General features: G+C 49.0%; 1 long non-coding RNA gene across 1 annotated transcript; it reads left to right on the forward strand.

The window, feature by feature from the left end:
* Positions 1-953: 953 nt before the first annotated feature.
* On the forward strand, positions 954-17,232 carry LOC115088042. Its single transcript, XR_003855696.1, has 3 exons — positions 954-1,404; positions 15,426-15,521; positions 15,860-17,232. It is a non-coding gene; the product is annotated as an uncharacterized LOC115088042 (long non-coding RNA).
* Positions 17,233-17,622: the final 390 nt, after the last annotated feature.

Here is a 17,622-nt window from a genome sequence, read left to right on the forward strand (position 1 = left end):
AGAGAGACTGGTTAGAGAGGTTACTGCTGCGTGTGAGACAGAGATTGTGTGTGTGACTGGTTGTGGGCCCTAAGGAAGAGAACTGTGAGGACAGAGCCTCAGCAGGCACTGTTGCTTCTGGTGTGTGCTATTGGCCTGCAAGAGAAAAGAGTAGGAGAGTTGCTGGAGAGGGTAAGTAAAGGCAGCTTTTTAAGTTTATTTTTCTTGATTGACTGCCATTTTAATTATTGGGTATTGTGTGATGTGTCTGCTGTTTTGAAATATTTTATTGATATTTGAACAATTTTTAATAATTATTATGAGTTTTTAATTGGTGGATGTTATTCTGTTCATCAGCTGTTCTCTAACATTTATTAGTATAGTTTTACAATTATTTCTGTGTGGGGATCTACAGCAGCTTGGCTTGTTCTGTTTTCCTAATAGGAGGTGTATTAGTGTTTAGGGCCTGGTTAAATATTTGTAGTGTTGCCTTTTCATAGGTAGGGTTGTTACTGTTTGAGTGTGTTTCATAATACAGCTGTAACTTTGTGCGGGTTAGTTTGTGTGCATTATTGCAAATCCTGGGACTATGTTAGGTGCTATAATTCTCTTTCCATTTCTCCAGGTTTGCACCGCATACAGAGTGGTTGTTTTGGTTTTCCATTCCAGTTTGTCAGCACATATTTATAATTTGTGGTGAAGGTCAGGTGAGGTATTTTACTAGCATGTAGGCATTTGTCTCAGTCTTATTTGTTGTGTTATCTCAATAGGACATGCATTAGTGGTAAATTACTGTCTTTTCATAAGGAGGGGTATTGTGCCTGCAAGTAAAGGGAGTTTGTTTTGCTTTTACTGAGATGACATCAGAACCAGAATATTTTTTTTATATGGTGAGTTGTATGGCTTGGATAATGCTCTAGTTCTGCTCTGCACCCATTTTTGGGGGTTCCTGAGGATGCAGAATGTATATTTACATTTAGTCCCGTGACGGTCACATGTTCAGTGTGTCATGCATGTGAAAACCATCTGTCAGGTGTGTAGTGGCCGAAAAAAGGTTGAGAACCACTGGTCTAGATGACTAAGAGGCAACGCCGGAGTCACAGGATGAAATAAATCATGGGGTAGCATAAACCTCAATGGTCTAATCATTTTAAGCTTAAAAAATGTAACCTTTTATACATTCCAGATTTGCTGCCTCATACTTAACCGAGAGTCCAATATAATTCCTAAGCTTTTCACTTCTGTCTGCATGAGGATGGATGATCCATCATTCAGAGAGACCCTGCCTGGAACCCAATTATCAAGCCTCTTTCCCACCCATAAAATCTGAGGTTTCTTTTACTATTTAAAAACAGATAATGATTGGACAACTTCTCAGATGACCTCTTGCAACTGACTCTGGAAGCTCACCATTCTGAACGCATGGTAAAAAGAATTGCACATCATCTGCATATATAGAAAATGTTATATTTAGTGACTGCAGCAGAGATGCCAGGAAGCAAGATATATGTTAAAAAGAACCGCAGAGAGGGCTGACCCCTGCGGGTCTTTTCCCTGGGAGAGGTATGGTTGTTTCCTCCACTGTGTGTGCTGTAAGCGCCAGAATATACACCTGAGCCACTGATTGAGTGTCCAAAAATAAAATAATTTACTGGTGATAAAGCAGGTGAAATATGGCACAGTTAAATCAGCCCTTGCCCCCACAGGAGCTCTTTTGGTTACAGTCTGTTTCCTCTCTATCTGTGCGTAGGTCTCGCTACACCAGCACAGGTGATTCCTTACCCTCCAGGTCCTGGCCAAGTGAGGCTCTCAAGTGGACAGGGTATCCTTAGTTTTGGGAAAACCCCTTCCAAAGCTAGCAAAAAGGGTAAAACAGTCTTAATGCACAGAGCATCCAAAATCCTCTCCTTCCCCAGGTGCAAAAGACTCAGTTTGGGTGTCCTTGAAGTTCTCAAATAGTTCTTACTCACAGTTAGGTGATGCTCTTTACTGTTTTCTCTCTCAATTGATTCCCGATGAGAGGGATCCTCCCAGGAACCCGCAGCTCTCAGTGTTCCTCTTCAGGCAGGAAGGGGCAGAAAAAAATCGTCCTCCTGGATCTTACAACCAAAAAGTTCTTTTTTTTTTTTCAAAAATGAACTTCACACCGGAGTTGCCCCTTGCCGCGGGTCACCACCATACCTCCCTTCCTCGCTGAGGGTTGCAGAGGGGCAGGTCTTCACTATCCTGGACAGCCCCAGACTCGGGGTTCCCCATGCCCTGAATCCGGGTGGTGCCCAGGCAGAGGAAAGCCCCAGCCAGGCAGGGTGTGCCTGGATTCCCCAAGTAGGCCTGAAAATCCAACCAAGCAAACGCTCCTTACTGCCACCTGACCCTCCAAAAAACCTAAAATCACTGCCCACAGTCTCTCTGTATAGAGCTGCTTAATAATGCCTGTCCAGGGGGGGTGGCCATTCCAGCAACCTCAAAGGGAGGAGCTGCATTTGAATGGTTCCTCCCCATATTCACTGACCTAAACTGCACAAGCTAAGAAAGTTAAACTAGGGCCTCTGTGGGTAATGAGACCACTACAAGTAGAGAACATTGTAGCCGTGTGGCAGAAACAGTACAGTCCAACAAAAGTAAAGTCCTGGTACAAGTGGATATGCACACATTATAAAAATAACCTGACCGCACACACATGTGCAAGGAATTTTCAGTGCGCAAAAATGCCGCTTCTGTTATGTTATGAGTAAAGTCAATAGTGGACCCTTGGGCCGGCTGAGGTGGACAGCGTCCACAGGAGTTAATAAGCCGGGAGGCGGCACTCAGCTGGAGCGGACTGATGGCGTCTTCACCCTGGAAACCCAAGACCCCCCCAGGAGGAGCCCGTAGGGGTCCGAGTCACTGGGACTTAGGAGAATCGTGAATGAGTCCAAGGTCTGTGGCTGGCTGAGGACGAGGAGAATTGTGAGGAAGTCCGAGGATCGTGGCTGGCTGAAGACAAAGGAGAATCGTGAAGAAGACCAAGGTTCGTGGCTGGCTGAAGACAAAGGAGAATCGTGAAGAAGACCAAGGTTCGTGGCTGGCTGAAGACAAAGGAGAATCGTGAAGAAGACCAAGGTTCGTGGCTGGCTGAAGACAAGGAGAATCAGGAACCGGAGCTGGAGTCAGGATATGTAGACAGCAAGTAGAGCCCAGAGCTGGAGCCAAGGCACAGCAGGACCAAACAGAACCTGACCTGGAAGCAAGGCACGGCTGGGACAAGCTGGAACCGGAGCTGGAAGCAAGGCACTGCTGGAACAAGCAGGAACCAGGGCTGGAAGCAAGGCACGGCTGGAACAAGCTGGAACCGGAGCTGGAAGCAAGGCACGGCTGGAACAAGCAGGAACCAAGGCTGAAAGCAACACTGGGAAGCAACTAAGCACACAGTAGAGTGACCTCGTTGCAAAGGCAAAGCAAGGAAGTCAGACGCTGGTTTAAATAGCCGGCCAGCGTCTGACGTCAGGAACGGGGCGGTTCAGCACTTCCGGGTGCTGGACCTTTAAGAGCCCCCTGCTCGCGCGCGCGCGCGTTGCCTGGCAGTGGGAGGAGTCAGAGTCGTCCCTCGGCAGCGTCTCCACGTGGAGAGAGACGCTGCCATGCGGCCCTGCAGGCCCCAGGAGCAACGGAATGCGGCAAGACCGGGAGAGGCAGCAGAAAGGTAAGGACCCGGTCGCTAGCCTAGCGACCGGGACCGCAACAGTACCCCCCCTTTTACGCCCCCTCTTCAGAGGACTAGGCCTGTCAGGATGGTCCAGATGATATTGCTGTAGGAGAGTCTTGTCCAAGATGTTGCGGGCAGGCTCCCACGTATTGTCTTCGTCTCCACAACCTTCCCAGGCCAGCAAATACTCTCAACGTCTGTTGGCGAAACGAGCATCCAGGACCTCTCGTACCTGGAACGTAGGATCCCCATCCGTGGTGGTGGAAGCGTCGTCAAGAGGCCTGGGGTGGAATCTGGAAAGAATTACTGGTTTTAAGAGAGAGACGTGAAAGACATCATGAATGCGTAAAGTGGTTGGGAGTCGTAGACGGTAAGAGACCAACCCTACTCTTTCTGCTACGCGGAAGGGACCACAGAACTTGGGAGAGAGTTTCTTGGAAGGTTGCCACAAATGAATGTTCTTTGTACTAAACCACACTCGATCGCCTGGGAGGAAGGTGAATGCAGGTTTTCGGTGTTGATCATAGTAGCGTTTAGCAGTGCGTGCGACTTTCTGAAGATGGTGTTGAGTTGAGGACCACAATTTACTCAATTGGTCCGCGGACAATTGAGCAGCGGGTGAGGAGGTTGGTACAGGTAGAAGTAACGGTGGTTTGAGCTGTTTACCGTACACAATTTGAAAAGGGGATTTCCCCGTCGCCGTATGTATCTGATTATTATAGGCGAATTCAGCCCAAGGCAAAAGCTCCACCCAATTATCTTGTTTGTGGTTAATGAACGCTCGTAGGAACAACTTTAAAGAACGATTCATGCGTTCAGTTTGCCCATTACTTTGCGGGTGAAAAGCGGAAGAGAAACTCAACTGGATCTTAAATTTTTTGCATAAGGCCTTCCAATACCTGGCTGTGAATTGAGGACCTCTGTCTGAAACAATGTCCTGAGGCAGACCATGAATACGGAATACATGGTGTGTGAACAGAGAAGCCAGTTCAGTGGCGGAAGGTAATTTGGGTAAAGGCACAAAGTGAGCCATTTTAGAGAAGCGGTCCACCGTGACCCATACAACAGTCTTGCCTTGCGAAGGCGGGAGTTCCACCATAAAGTCAGTGGCAATATGTGTCCAGGGTTCCGTGGGTATAGGTAACGGTTGTAGTAATCCTCTCGGGGGGCCATTAAGCGGTTTCTGCAGAGCGCAAGTGGGACAAGAACTCACGTAAAGGGAAACATCACGTCGAAGACCTGGCCACCAATAGAAACGATTTATAAGATCCAAAGTTCATAGTCTACCAGCGTGCCCCCCGGTCAAGGAGTCGTGGCCCCAAGACAGGACTTCCCTCCGAAGCCTTTTAGGAACCGTAGTCTTACTTGAGGAACAAATGGAAGTAGTAGTTAGTTGAACACAGGCAGGATCCAGGATGGTTCGTGGAGAGTCGTCCTCTTCTTCCGGCTGACAGGTACGAGATAGAGCATCGGCTCGAACGTTCTTCTCAGCTGGTCGAAACTTGAGGATGAAATTGAAACGACTGAAGAAGAGTGACCATCTTGCTTGCCGCGAGTTTAGTCGTTGAGCTCGGGCCAAGTACAATAAATTTTTGTGGTCAGTGTACACTGTCACCGGATGATTAGCCCCCTCCAGCCATTGCCTCCACTCCTCGAAGGCTAACTTAATGGCTAGGAGTTCCTTGTCTCCGATGCCATAGTTACATTCAGCAGGCGAAAACTTTTTAGAGAAGTAAGAACATGGCATCAATTTGCCCGAAGTATCGTGTTGACTGAGCACCGCTCCAACAGCCAGATTCGAGGCATCGACCTCCAAGATGAAGGGTCGTTGTGGATCTGGGTGTCGTAGGCAGGAAGCGGCTAGGAATGCTTGTTTTAAGTCTTCAAAGGCAGCCGAGGCGGTAGTGGACCAATCGTGAGCGTTAACCCCTTTGGGAGTAAGCGCCGTGAGAGGAGCTACCTTCTGGGAGTAATGTGGTATAAAATGCCTGTAAAAATTGGCGAATCCAAGGAATCGCTGTAGCGCCTTCAGGCCAGACGGGCGAGGCCAATTGACAATGGCCGCCCCCTTCTCTGGGTCCATCTGGAAACCGGACGAGGAAACAATATATCCTAAGAACGGAAGCGACTCGCGCTCAAACTGACATTTTTCAAATTTAGCGTATAGATGATTGTCCCTTAGAGCCTGTAAGACTTGTTTGACGTGTTGGCGATGGGAAGAGAGATCTTGGGAATAGATCAGGACGTCATCAAGGTACACTATGACGAAAGAATGAAGCATCTCCCGGAGTACCTCATTCATCAGATTCTGGAAGACAGCAGGGGCATTACATAAGCCGAAAGGCATTACTAAGTATTCGTAATGTCCATCTCGCGTGTTGAACGCTGTCTTCCACTCGTCACCGGGACGAATACGAACCAAATTGTATGCTCCACGTAAATCCAATTTTGTAAAGATCTTGGCCCCCTGAAGTCTATCGAGCAGTTCTGGGATCAGAGGCAAAGGATAGCGATCTTTCTTAGTGATGGAGTTCAGACATCGATAGTCTATGCACGGCCGGAGGGAGCCATCTTTTTTGGACACAAAAAAGAATCCTGCTCCTGCAGGGGAGTGCGAAGGACGAATGAACCCTTTGGCAAGATTCTCCGTAATGTAGTCTGACATTGCATGGGTTTCTGGCAGAGAAAGAGGGTATACCCTACCCCGCGGGGGAGTGGAACCAGGTAGTAAATCAATGGCACAGTCGAAGGGCCGATGGCATGGAAGCAATTCAGCTTTTTGTTTGGAGAACACGTCAGCGTAATTCTGGTACGGCAAAGGAAGGTCCAGGGCAGAGTGAGAGAGTAATATCTCCGGTCTAGGAACGGGATCCAGGCAATTCTGGAAACAGGAAGGACTCCATTGCGCAATTTGGAGAGAGTCCCAATGGATCACCGGAGCATGTTGTTGCAACCAAGGGAGTCCCAGGACCACAGGGTGCACCGATTTATCAAGTAGCAAAAAGGAGATTGTCTCAGTGTGAAGCACTCCCGTCCGTAAAGTGAGAGGCATCGTAGTTTCAGAAATGGATCCAGGTAGAGGGGTTCCCTGGATAGAGGTAACCCGTAATGGAGGTATCCGGCGCTTAGTAGGTAGTCCTAATTGGTGTACCAGTTCTCTCCAGATAAAGTTCCCTCCGGCTCCGGAATCAATGAAAGCTAGAGTCTGAAAAGAGCCACCTGGATACTCCAACGTTATAGGAACTGTACATTGAGGAGTAGCATTAACATAGCCTAGGGGAACCTCCTCATCTCTCCCTAGACCTGAGCTTTTCCCGGTCTCGCAGGACACTGACCCAGGAAATGACCCTTAGTGCCGCAGTATAAGCACAGGCCTTGAGTGCGGCGACGTGTCTTCTCCTCCTCGGTTAGGGGCGCCCGACCAAGCTGCATAGGTTCCTCAGAGGGGCTGTGGGAGGCTGATGGTGTCTTGTGAGGTAAAGTCAGAGACCTGGAGAAGGAGGGTGCCAAAGAGACAGGCCGACGAGGAACTCGACCCTCCTTAGCTCGTTGCTGCAATCGCCGGTCAATCCTCCCGGCCAAGTCTATCACCCCGTTCAGAGTGAAGGGCAGGTCGCGAGCCATCAGCTCGTCCTTGATACGGCCTGCAAGGCCTTCCAGGAAAATACCCCGCAAACAGTCATCCTGCCAGCCGAGTTCCATCGCCAGAGTACGAAATTCAATAGCGTACTCCGCCAGAGAACGGGATCCTTGTCGTAGCTGTAGAATTTCAGTGGTAGCGGTGGTAGCACGAGCTGGCTCGTCAAAAGTCTGTTTGAAGTGAGTCACGAAATCCTGTAAATTGTGCAGCATGGCGTCCTGTTTCTCCCACATGGGAGAGGCCCATAGCATAGCTCTCCCATCGAGCAGAGACAAAATATATGCTACCTTGACGGCATCAGATGGGAACTGCCCTGGTAGCAAAGTGAAGCGGATGAAACACTGATTCAAAAACGCCCTGCACGATCTGGCATCCCCGGAGTATCGAGTAGGCGCTGGAAGCTGAGTCTGTGCGGCAGCTAGAACCGCCGGTGGAGGCGGGGGTTGTGCCACCGGAGGAGGATTGGCGTCCAAGCGACTGGCTAGGCGATCCACCGTAGCAGCCAAGACTTCCAGACATTGCTGTTGCTGCTGGATTCTTTGGGCCATGCCAGGGATCGCCTGCATAGGAGCGGAGTCCGCCGAGTCCATGGCCTTTGCAAACTGTTATGTTATGAGTAAAGTCAATAGTGGACCCTTGGGCCGGCTGAGGTGGACAGCGTCCACAGGAGTTAATAAGCCGGGAGGCGGCACTCAGCTGGAGCGGACTGATGGCGTCTTCACCCTGGAAACCCAAGACCCCCCCAGGAGGAGCCCGTAGGGGTCCGAGTCGCTGGGACTTAGGAGAATCGTGAATGAGTCCAAGGTCTGTGGCTGGCTGAGGACGAGGAGAATCGTGAGGAAGTCCGAGGATCGTGGCTGGCTGAAGACAAAGGAGAATCGTGAAGAAGACCAAGGTTCGTGGCTGGCTGAAGACAAAGGAGAATCGTGAAGAAGACCAAGGTTCGTGGCTGGCTGAAGACAAAGGAGAATCGTGAAGAAGACCAAGGTTCGTGGCTGGCTGAAGACAAGGAGAATCAGGAACCGGAGCTGGAGTCAGGATATGTAGACAGCAAGTAGAGCCCAGAGCTGGAGCCAAGGCACAGCAGGACCAAACAGAACCTGACCTGGAAGCAAGGCACGGCTGGGACAAGCTGGAACCGGAGCTGGAAGCAAGGCACGGCTGGAACAAGCAGGAACCAGGGCTGGAAGCAAGGCACGGCTGGAACAAGCTGGAACCGGAGCTGGAAGCAAGGCATGGCTGGAACAAGCTGGAACCGGAGCTGGAAGCAAGGCACGGCTGGAACAAGCAGGAACCAGAGCTGGAAGCAAGGCACGGCTGGAACAAGCAGGAACCAGAGCTGGAAGCAAGGCACGGCTGGAACAAGCAGGAACCGGAGCTGGAAGCAAGGCACGGCTGGAACAAGCAGGAACCAAGGCTGAAAGCAACTAAGCACACAGTAGAGTGACCTCGTTGCAAAGGCAAAGCAAGGAAGTCAGACGCTGGTTTAAATAGCCGGCCAGCGTCTGACGTCAGGAACGGGGCGGTTCAGCACTTCCGGGTGCTGGACCTTTAAGAGCCCCCTGCTCGCGCGCGCGCGTTGCCTGGCAGTGGGAGGAGTCAGAGTCGTCCCTCGGCAGCGTCTCCACGTGGAGAGAGACGCTGCCATGCGGCCCTGCAGGCCCCAGGAGCAACGGAACGCGGCGAGACCGGGAGAGGCAGCAGAAAGGTAAGGACCCGGTCGCTAGCCTAGCGACCGGGACCGCAACAGCTTCTACTGCACAAGTGGGAGGATTTTAAGATACGTGCACTGACTCCATTGGACATTTTCCCAGTTCATTCCCAGTTCGCCCAGTTAAGGGATAGGACTTCCAACCCCCCCCCCCCCCCCCCCCCCAGTTTGCATAGAAACATAGAAATGACGGCAGAAAAGGACCAAAATGCTCCATCCAGTCTGCCCAGAAAGCTTCCCATGGTAGTATCTGCTGCACCATGCAGGTTACCCCCATGTTTCTCTTAAGGGTAGCAGCTGCTGCTCTGTGCAGTTATCCCCAAGCCTTATGATAACCCATAAACATTTATTGCTAGCAACATTTTTACTGGGTGTGATGAGCCTTTTTGAAAACTCAGACAGTGCTGCTTCACATGCTTTGCTTATGGACTTGGCCGTAGAAGCAGTCCTGTGTTTTGTTTTGTTTTTTTCTTTATGTCTGCACATCAGTTCCCCAGACCATAAAAGTCGAAGTTCTCATTGGTTGCTGTCTGGATCCAATTCCCTTCCCCCCTGCCGTTGAAGCAGAGAGCAATGATGGAGTTGCATCAACAGTACCAAGACTTTTTGGTTACGGGTAGTAACCGCCACCCCAGCAAGTCACCCCCAGGCTTATCAGTTCCCCAGACCATAAAAGTCGAGGTTCTCATTGGTTGCTGTCTGAATTCAGTTCCCCTTTTTAATAGTCCCCTTCTCCTCTGCTAGACCCGACCCTTAAAACCCCGCTGATCTGTCTAGATTTTCTTATTTTGCAACTTACACGTCCTCCATAGCAGAATTAAAGTTACACGGAAGGGGTCCCCGGCGCATGCTTGTGTGTGTAAGTATTTATGCACCAATTTCAAGTCAAAATCCAGGAATGTCCATGCCCAGCCCAGACCACGCCCATTTCCCGCCCCACCCCTTTTTTTTCAACTTTTCATTTGTGCACGCAGCAGCATGTACACACATATCCCGGTGGCCCTTAACATCCATTTGGCGCTCACTGGACCAACATATTCGCTCATTCCCTGATTGATGTGTGCGTCAGGCTTTTAAAATTCACCTTTAATAGTGTAACTTCGCAAGCAGTGCTAAGATATACGAGCACGCTCTTCTCCTACATTTCTGCTCAGTGTGCAGCAGCAGCAGCCAAGAAAGCAAATAGAATGCTAGGGATTATTAGGAAAGGAATGGAGAATAAAACAGAGAATATCACAATGCCTCTGTATCGCTCCATGGTGCGACCTCGTCTTGAGTATTGTGTGAGTTTTGGTCACCACAACTCAAAAACGATATAGCAGAATTAGAAAAGGTACAGAAAAGGGCAATCAAAATGATAATAAGGGGATGGAACAATTTAAGAAAGGCAAAGGAGGTTAGGTATATTCAGCTTGGAGAAGAGACGGCTGAAGGGAGATATGATAGAGGTCTATAAAATAATGAGTGGAATGGAACAAGTAAACGTTAATCAGTTAATCAGGGATGTGCATTCATTTCAAATTAATTTAAAAAATGTGATGCATAAGGGCAATTAATTTTATTCATGGGCCCCCAAAAGAAATAAACGTTTATTGCATTCATTTGAAATGAACGCATTTGACCTAAGCCTAGGCCTGAGGCTGGGGCCTTGCCTAAGGCATAGGCCAAGGCCCAAAGCAGGAGCCAGAGCCTAAGCCCTAGTGCAACACTGAAGCCTCGGCCTAGGCCCAAAGCTGGGGCCTCACCTAGTGTATATGCCAGGGCCCAAAGTAGGGGCTGTGGCTTAGGCCCAAGCGTGACACCGGGCTATTGGCCCAGTCCCAGGCCCAACACTGACCTGACCTGGAGGCCAGGTCCCGACATCTGGGCCTCAGCTTAGACCCAGGCCTGACACTGTGACCCAGCCCAGATCCTGGGTCCTGATGCTGGGGCTTCAGCCCGGAACCTGATGCCATGACCCAACCCAGAAGCTGGGTCCCGATGCCAGGGCCTCACCCCAGATCCAGGAACAATGCCGGGGTCTCGGCTAGGGTCAGGCCTAGGCCTCGCAGATCCTCCTATGTCATCCTTTTCTTTGTTCTGACACCATGCACTGGGGTTGCACCAGAGTTAATTAATTCCAGCGCAATCACCCAACAGATGGTCCTATTTTGATGTACAGCAATTGTATGGTCTCTGAGTCGGGTGGCGGTGTTGAGCCTGGGTTCAGGCTCCAGCCTAGGCTGAGGCCTAGGTGTCAGGACCTGGCCTCTAGGCCAGGCCCCAGCTTCGGGCCTGGATCCAGGCTGAGGCTTCGGCCTTGAGTATGACGTGGTCATGGTGAGCTTCCACACTCTTGGCCTACGCAAGGCCAAGGCTTTGGCCTGGGCCTAGGCCTCACAGTGGATTCCCACTGGACTGGGCAAGTAGGGGCTGGGTGGGATCCTGGCCCCAGCATTTTTCCGGGTGGGTTGGTGGCCCCAAGAGGTCTTGTTTCTGTTTTTTTGGCTGATTTTGAGGGGGGAGGGTTAATTGTTTGATTTATTTTTTTCTCACGAATCAAACAATCCACAAACTGAAATTTGTGGGGAAAATCACCTCACAAAAATGAACCGAAAACTAATTTTTTCCTCTGCACATCTCTATTGTTTACTCTTTTGAAAAGTACAAAGACCAGGGGTCACACAATGAAGTTACTAGGTAATACATTTAAAACTAATAAGAGAAAACATTTTTTTTTACTCAATGCATAATTAAGCTCTGGAATTCATTACCAGAGAATGCGGTGAAAGCTATTAGTTTAGCTGCATTTAGAAAAGGTTTGGACAAGTTCCTGGAGGAATCTCTCCACTCCTTGGAATTCTTCCAGGTACTTGTGACCTGGATTGGCCATTGTTGGAAATAGGATACTGGGCTTCATGGACCTTTGGCCCAACACAGTAAGGCAAGTCTTATGTTTTTATGCTCTTATAAACTCTAATGAACTGTCTCATCAGCAGACCTATCTGTGCAAAGATGCAAGTTTAAATCATAAGCAGCCTAGAAGGATGAAGGCCTAAAAAAAACAGCGATGAAAGCACCTCAATCAGCTGCAAGCATTAGAGTCTGCAGGACATAAGACAATGATAAAAGGGAACAAAGAGGGTACCTAAAGAGGTGGCATAGGCACAAGTCACCCTTTTTCCTGTTCATGAGGAGGGAAACAGGACCCCAGCCCAGGATCGTAGCCCAGATAGAGGCGGCTGCTCACTTTAGTAAGGGTAAGCTGAGGGAGAGGCTATGTATGGAGTGTCCAAGTAACTCCTTCACACCACCTTAAGGGACCGGCCACAGCTATCTAGCCTGGTCCTCCTTAAGGTTCAGCCCTGCAAGGGAATCTGGGTGAAGGGAGGCTCCCAGAAGACAGGGCCCAGAAGGGCTAAACAGGTCCCTGGGAGTAGAGAGGAAGCCATCCTATAAGAAGACATGTTATAAATAAATAAATGTAGTTTTATATAGAGTACTTTTATCCTATGTCTCTTTTTATCTATATATATATTTATTTTTATGTAGTGTATTTTCCCCCATTTTCCATTCATTATTGAATCCCTGAACCCCAGCCAGTACTCTTGAGCAGGACGTTTGGTCTCCTGCAATGTTGCAGTAAGGTAAGACCCACAAAATCTGGCCCTTGCTGTTGTATTCGCTAGTCCCAGCCAAATTGCTGTGAGAGACTGGGGCCGGATCCAATCAGTAGAAGTGGCATTGGTGTTGATGGCAATGGTGTCCTCTTCTCACACCCCCAATTCTCTCACTCATCTCCCTTCTTGTAGATAGGAGGAAGCGGAGGACAACACCTTGGGCCGCATCCTCCTTCTCTGCTGCCAGGTCCAATGTCACACTTAGAGGACTGTAGCAGGAGGATGGAAGGGGAAGTGCCGTGAATGAAGAAAAGTGAGGAATCACGGTTGCAGGGGGGTGGGGAAATGAAGTGAATGAAGGAAAGTGAAGAGATCCTGGTGGAGGGAAGGGAAATGAATGAGAGAATATTGGGGGATGGGAGAAAGTGGCGGGAGAGAGGAAATTTTGGGGGTGGATGGAAGAATGACTGAGGGAGTTTGAGGGGATTGTAGAAAAGTGAACAGGGAAAAAAGTGACACAGATTTGTGAGGGATTTGGAGATGGGAGAGAATGCCATTGAAAAAGTGATGAAGGAAATGGGGGAGCAAATAAAGAGATTGGAAGAGGTGAAAAAAGTAAGGGGATTGCAGTGAGTGCATACGTCGGAAAGGAAACAGAAGAACTAGGGTCACAAAATGAAACTCCCGAGGGGATAACTCAGAACCAACGTCAGAAAATATTTCTTCATGGAGAGGGTGGTGGATGCTTGGAATGCCCTTCTGGAAGAGGTAGTGAAGAAGAAAATAGTCAATGAATTCAAAAGAACATGGGATAAACACTGTGGATCCCTAAATATTAGAAGACAGAAATGAAGAAGAGGGTGCATGGGAGTAATCTGCACAGAGTGGCAGTTACTACCCTTAACAGGATGGAGATTGCTACCCTCAACCAATAGTCTTGATGCTTTTGACGCAACTGCAACATTGCTCCCTGCTTTGATAGCAATGGGGTGGGAAGGGAGAATTTGCTATAGATGACAACCAACATAGGCCCTGATTTATGGTGTGGGGTACTGACATGCAGACAGGGAAAAAGCACAGGATGGCTTCTACGGCCAAGTCCCAAAGCAAAGAATGTCAAGCAGCATTTTCTGAATTATAGAGAAGGCTCCTCACACAGTAAAATTGTTGCTAGCAGTAATTTATGTGTTTGACAGTTGCTTGGTTTTGATTGTAAATATTATTACCCTTATCATAAAGCTTGAGGGTAACTGCATGGAGAGGCAATTACTATTGAACACCCCCCGCCCCCCCCAAGGGAGAGCGGGTAAAGAGCATGCTATCATTTAAGTGAACTGCAGCAAAAAAAAAAGAGGGCAATGCAGCTATGTAACATGAGCCGCCAGCCCAGGAAACCTAGAATGAGATTGAAAAGATTGTCAAACTTCTTACTGTGAAGGTGCTTAAATGACCATTGAATAGATGAGTCAGAGACTCAGGTAGAGGATTTCCATGTCATAGCCCCCTGGACTACTGTTGGTAACCTGCAGTGAGACATCACTTTAAATCAAAGGATAGCAAAATCCTAAATTACAGAACTATGACTGAAAAAGTCCTACATTGGAGAATTCTGAATGAGAGAAGAATTTATGAGAGAAATTTATTGAAAAACATTCCTAGGAAGCAAACAGATTCTCACCCTGACTAACAAGGGGAGTCAGACCCTTGGGTACCTAGTTCTCAGACAACAGGAAGAAAAAGCCAGGCAGGTTTTTGCATGATTTATAATTATATATTTTAAGATGTCCTGTATAAATAATCGGTAAATGTTTTTTACCTATATTTCATGTGAATTCATGAGGTGAAATTAATAAAAGTGTAAATAAAAAAAAGGAAACAGCCAGGCAGGATGGAAGGGTATGTACACATTCTCTTTACATGCTCTTGCCTGGGTCTTGGCCTTTTGCTGAGAAAAGGTAACCCATCCATGCTGGGTAACAGGGAATGACTGACCATGAGCTTAGCGGAGCTAAAATCACTGAAAGTGGAGACTGCAGAGGGCCTGAATCACTGAATGCTAAACAAGCCATGAGCCTAGTGGCGTGATTGGCACTTAACAAGCTGTAAACTCAAGCCAGGAAAAACCCTCCTACCAAGGGAGAAGAACAGAAGGACAGTGGTAGATCGAGCGGTCCCCCAGGAAGAAGGGGACCCCAGAGGCAGATTGGGAGCCATTGTTGGGTTCCCTTGGAGGGTATGGACACGAGCAGCATACCAGGAGGTGGAATTGGGTCCCCAGGAGAGTGTGGACCCCAGCAACAGACCGGGAAGTGGAGTCAGGTCCCCAGGAGGGCGTGGACTCTAGCGTTGGCGCCGAGCTTTCAGCAGAGTGAAAGTGGCACCAAGGAGATGGCAGCAGTTTAGATACAATGAACCCCCCAGGCCAATACTACTCACCAGCCCAGTTGCATCTTTTCACATGGGTGAGACTTGGGAAAAAAGGGGGAAGATAATAAAATTCAAGAGGTCCCTTCTATTCTATATGGTGGTATACTGTGGGGGTCAACAACTCCAAATTGCCAAATATTAAATGTTCATGCTACCTTGTAGAAGTGTATATAGTTGTGTGGCTTGAGACTATTAATCACGAGTGGATAAGTGTGTTGCTTGACATCCTATTAGTGATGTACATAGTCATGCAGAAATGTATATACTTGTACAGTTTAATAAACCTGTATATATTTGAACATACTGCCAGCTTTGTTCATAGTCCCATTTGTTTTCCTGGGGTGAAGGGAGGGAAATCCCACACACTAACACCTTCTTCCCCAGGTGGAGGCACCAGGCGCTAAGAATGTGAGGACTGACGGAGTCTGCCCTAAGGGGTGCTCCCTCCAGATTGTCCCGGACCCAGAAACGCCCCACAAGGTACGCGGTCAAGGGGGTGTTACATTACCCTTAAGGGAAACATAGGAGCATCCTGCAAGAGCGGCAGATACTACCAAAAGAAGCTTGCTGAGCAGACTGGATGGACCATCTGGTCCTTTTCTGCCATCACTAGTATGTTACTATATTATGTGAGATATTAGGGGATCAAAGGGGTTTTGGAGGGGTGGGAAGTGAGTGAGAGAAGTTTAATGTCAGAAAGAAATGGAGCTTCTCTCCTTCCCTTTCTTGATCTTGGAAGTCCTCCTTCTTGTTATGCCTGTTGGTCGCAGACGGCTGTGATCTCTCATGCTCACCTCTTTTTCTGCTACTTTGTCTAGTTTCGGAAGAGTGGCGGCCTCCGCTAGCGAACGCCGACCTCCCTGGCATCCCCGGGATGGCGTGGGCGATCCCGACTGCCATCTTGTTCCTGGAATCACCTAGCATGCGCTTACGGGCCGTCTTTAATACACGTCATGGCAGGAACCTCGGGGGCATCCCCTCCACATGATGTCACCACCTCGCTGTATTTAATCCGACTGGCCCTATGCTAAGAAGAGTTAGCAAGGAGTTCTGTCCTGCTCTACTCTGCACTTCAAGGACTTCCTGTTCCTGACTACTCTCGGCATACGGATGCACTGAGTACCCACTCCTCGGGGGCTCCCCTGCATTCCTGGCTATCCGTTCCTTGGAGGGCCTTCTTGCCTTGCTGACACTGGAACTGCTTCTCTGGTCTCTAACCTGCTCCAGGAACCTTCATCTGTAAGCACCTCTATTGACTTCTAATCTACAGATTGAACTGAGGACTCAACGCGGCGTACCCCGATCCTCGGGCCACTACCGCCTTCCTCCTACGCCAGTCATTGGCTCTCCTTCCCTACAGGATTACCTCTTCACAATCTGCAGGAGCCACTTCCGGGTTTCGGCATTGCTTCTACTTCTACAACATCTACTGTACAGACTCCTCAGCATACCCTGCTCCGCAGGCCACTACCGAATCTGTACAACTGACGCTGCCTACGCTTTCCTGATGGCATCCTCGGCATACCCCACACCACGGGCCACTACCAGATCTTCTCAGCTGTGTCTCACTCTGGGTAAATTCCCTTTGCCCAGGACTGTATGAACTGTTATTCCTGTGAAGACTAACCTTCCTTCCTACTAATAAAGTCTTCACCTTTAGCTGTGTCATTGGCCACTGAGACTGTGCCTGCTGACGGTGAGGCTCACAGGGCTTCTCCCTGTGGGCGGAGACATCACTCATCTCAGCCCAGGGGTTCACTTCTACCTTCAAACATAACACTTCTTTTTCCAGGATACACCCCCACCTCCCCTCATTCCTATTCATATTTCTTGAAAACATTTATCCCTGCATTCCCTGATTCCCCCTCTCCTTTCCTCCATGTTCCTTGATCCCATATCCTATATCCCTCTTCCCCTCTCCTTGAGATCCCTTCCCCATCTTTCTTTGAGATTCCTCTTTCTCTCCCCATCATCCAGATGCTTTATCTTTCCCTACCCCCCATGCTCTAATTCCCTTCTCTCTTCCTGGTCACTAAGTTCCCTTTTGCTTCCATAAGAACCAAATACGTTAACCAGACACAAGAATATCTGAAAACAACTTTATTTTTAAAATACACAGTAACATTATTAAATGTGCAAATCAATTCAAAATGTATGCAAATGTGCCACTTAATTGCTGCTGGTCTATCCAGGTCTATCCAGTAAAGTGCGGCCGCGTTTACCCCGCTCCTAACCCGTGTTCTACTCACTTCCCGGCCACGTTAGCCCTTCCTGCGATCCACAACCCCCTTTAACCTACTCCTACCGCGTCCTAAAATCCCCGGGCAACCCCTTCCGCACGCGGCATGTATATTGCATGCAAACGAGCGAATTAGCTATTCCCTACCATCCAGTAACGCGCGCCCCGACTATCGCTATTGTACCCTGCCGTTTTGCCCCACGTTTAACCTGCTAACTTACCGCCTACCCCTACCCCTGCGTTAGAGGCAGGGGTAAGGGTAGGCGGCAAACTTTCCCCCAGCCCCCACTCTCCTGCCCTGGCCACGTCCATGGGTGCTGGTCTCCTGGGCAGCCCCAGTCC

The sequence above is a fragment of the Rhinatrema bivittatum genome, chromosome 3 (assembly GCF_901001135.1).
Source record: "Rhinatrema bivittatum chromosome 3, aRhiBiv1.1, whole genome shotgun sequence".
Classification (NCBI taxonomy): domain Eukaryota; kingdom Metazoa; phylum Chordata; class Amphibia; order Gymnophiona; family Rhinatrematidae; genus Rhinatrema; species Rhinatrema bivittatum.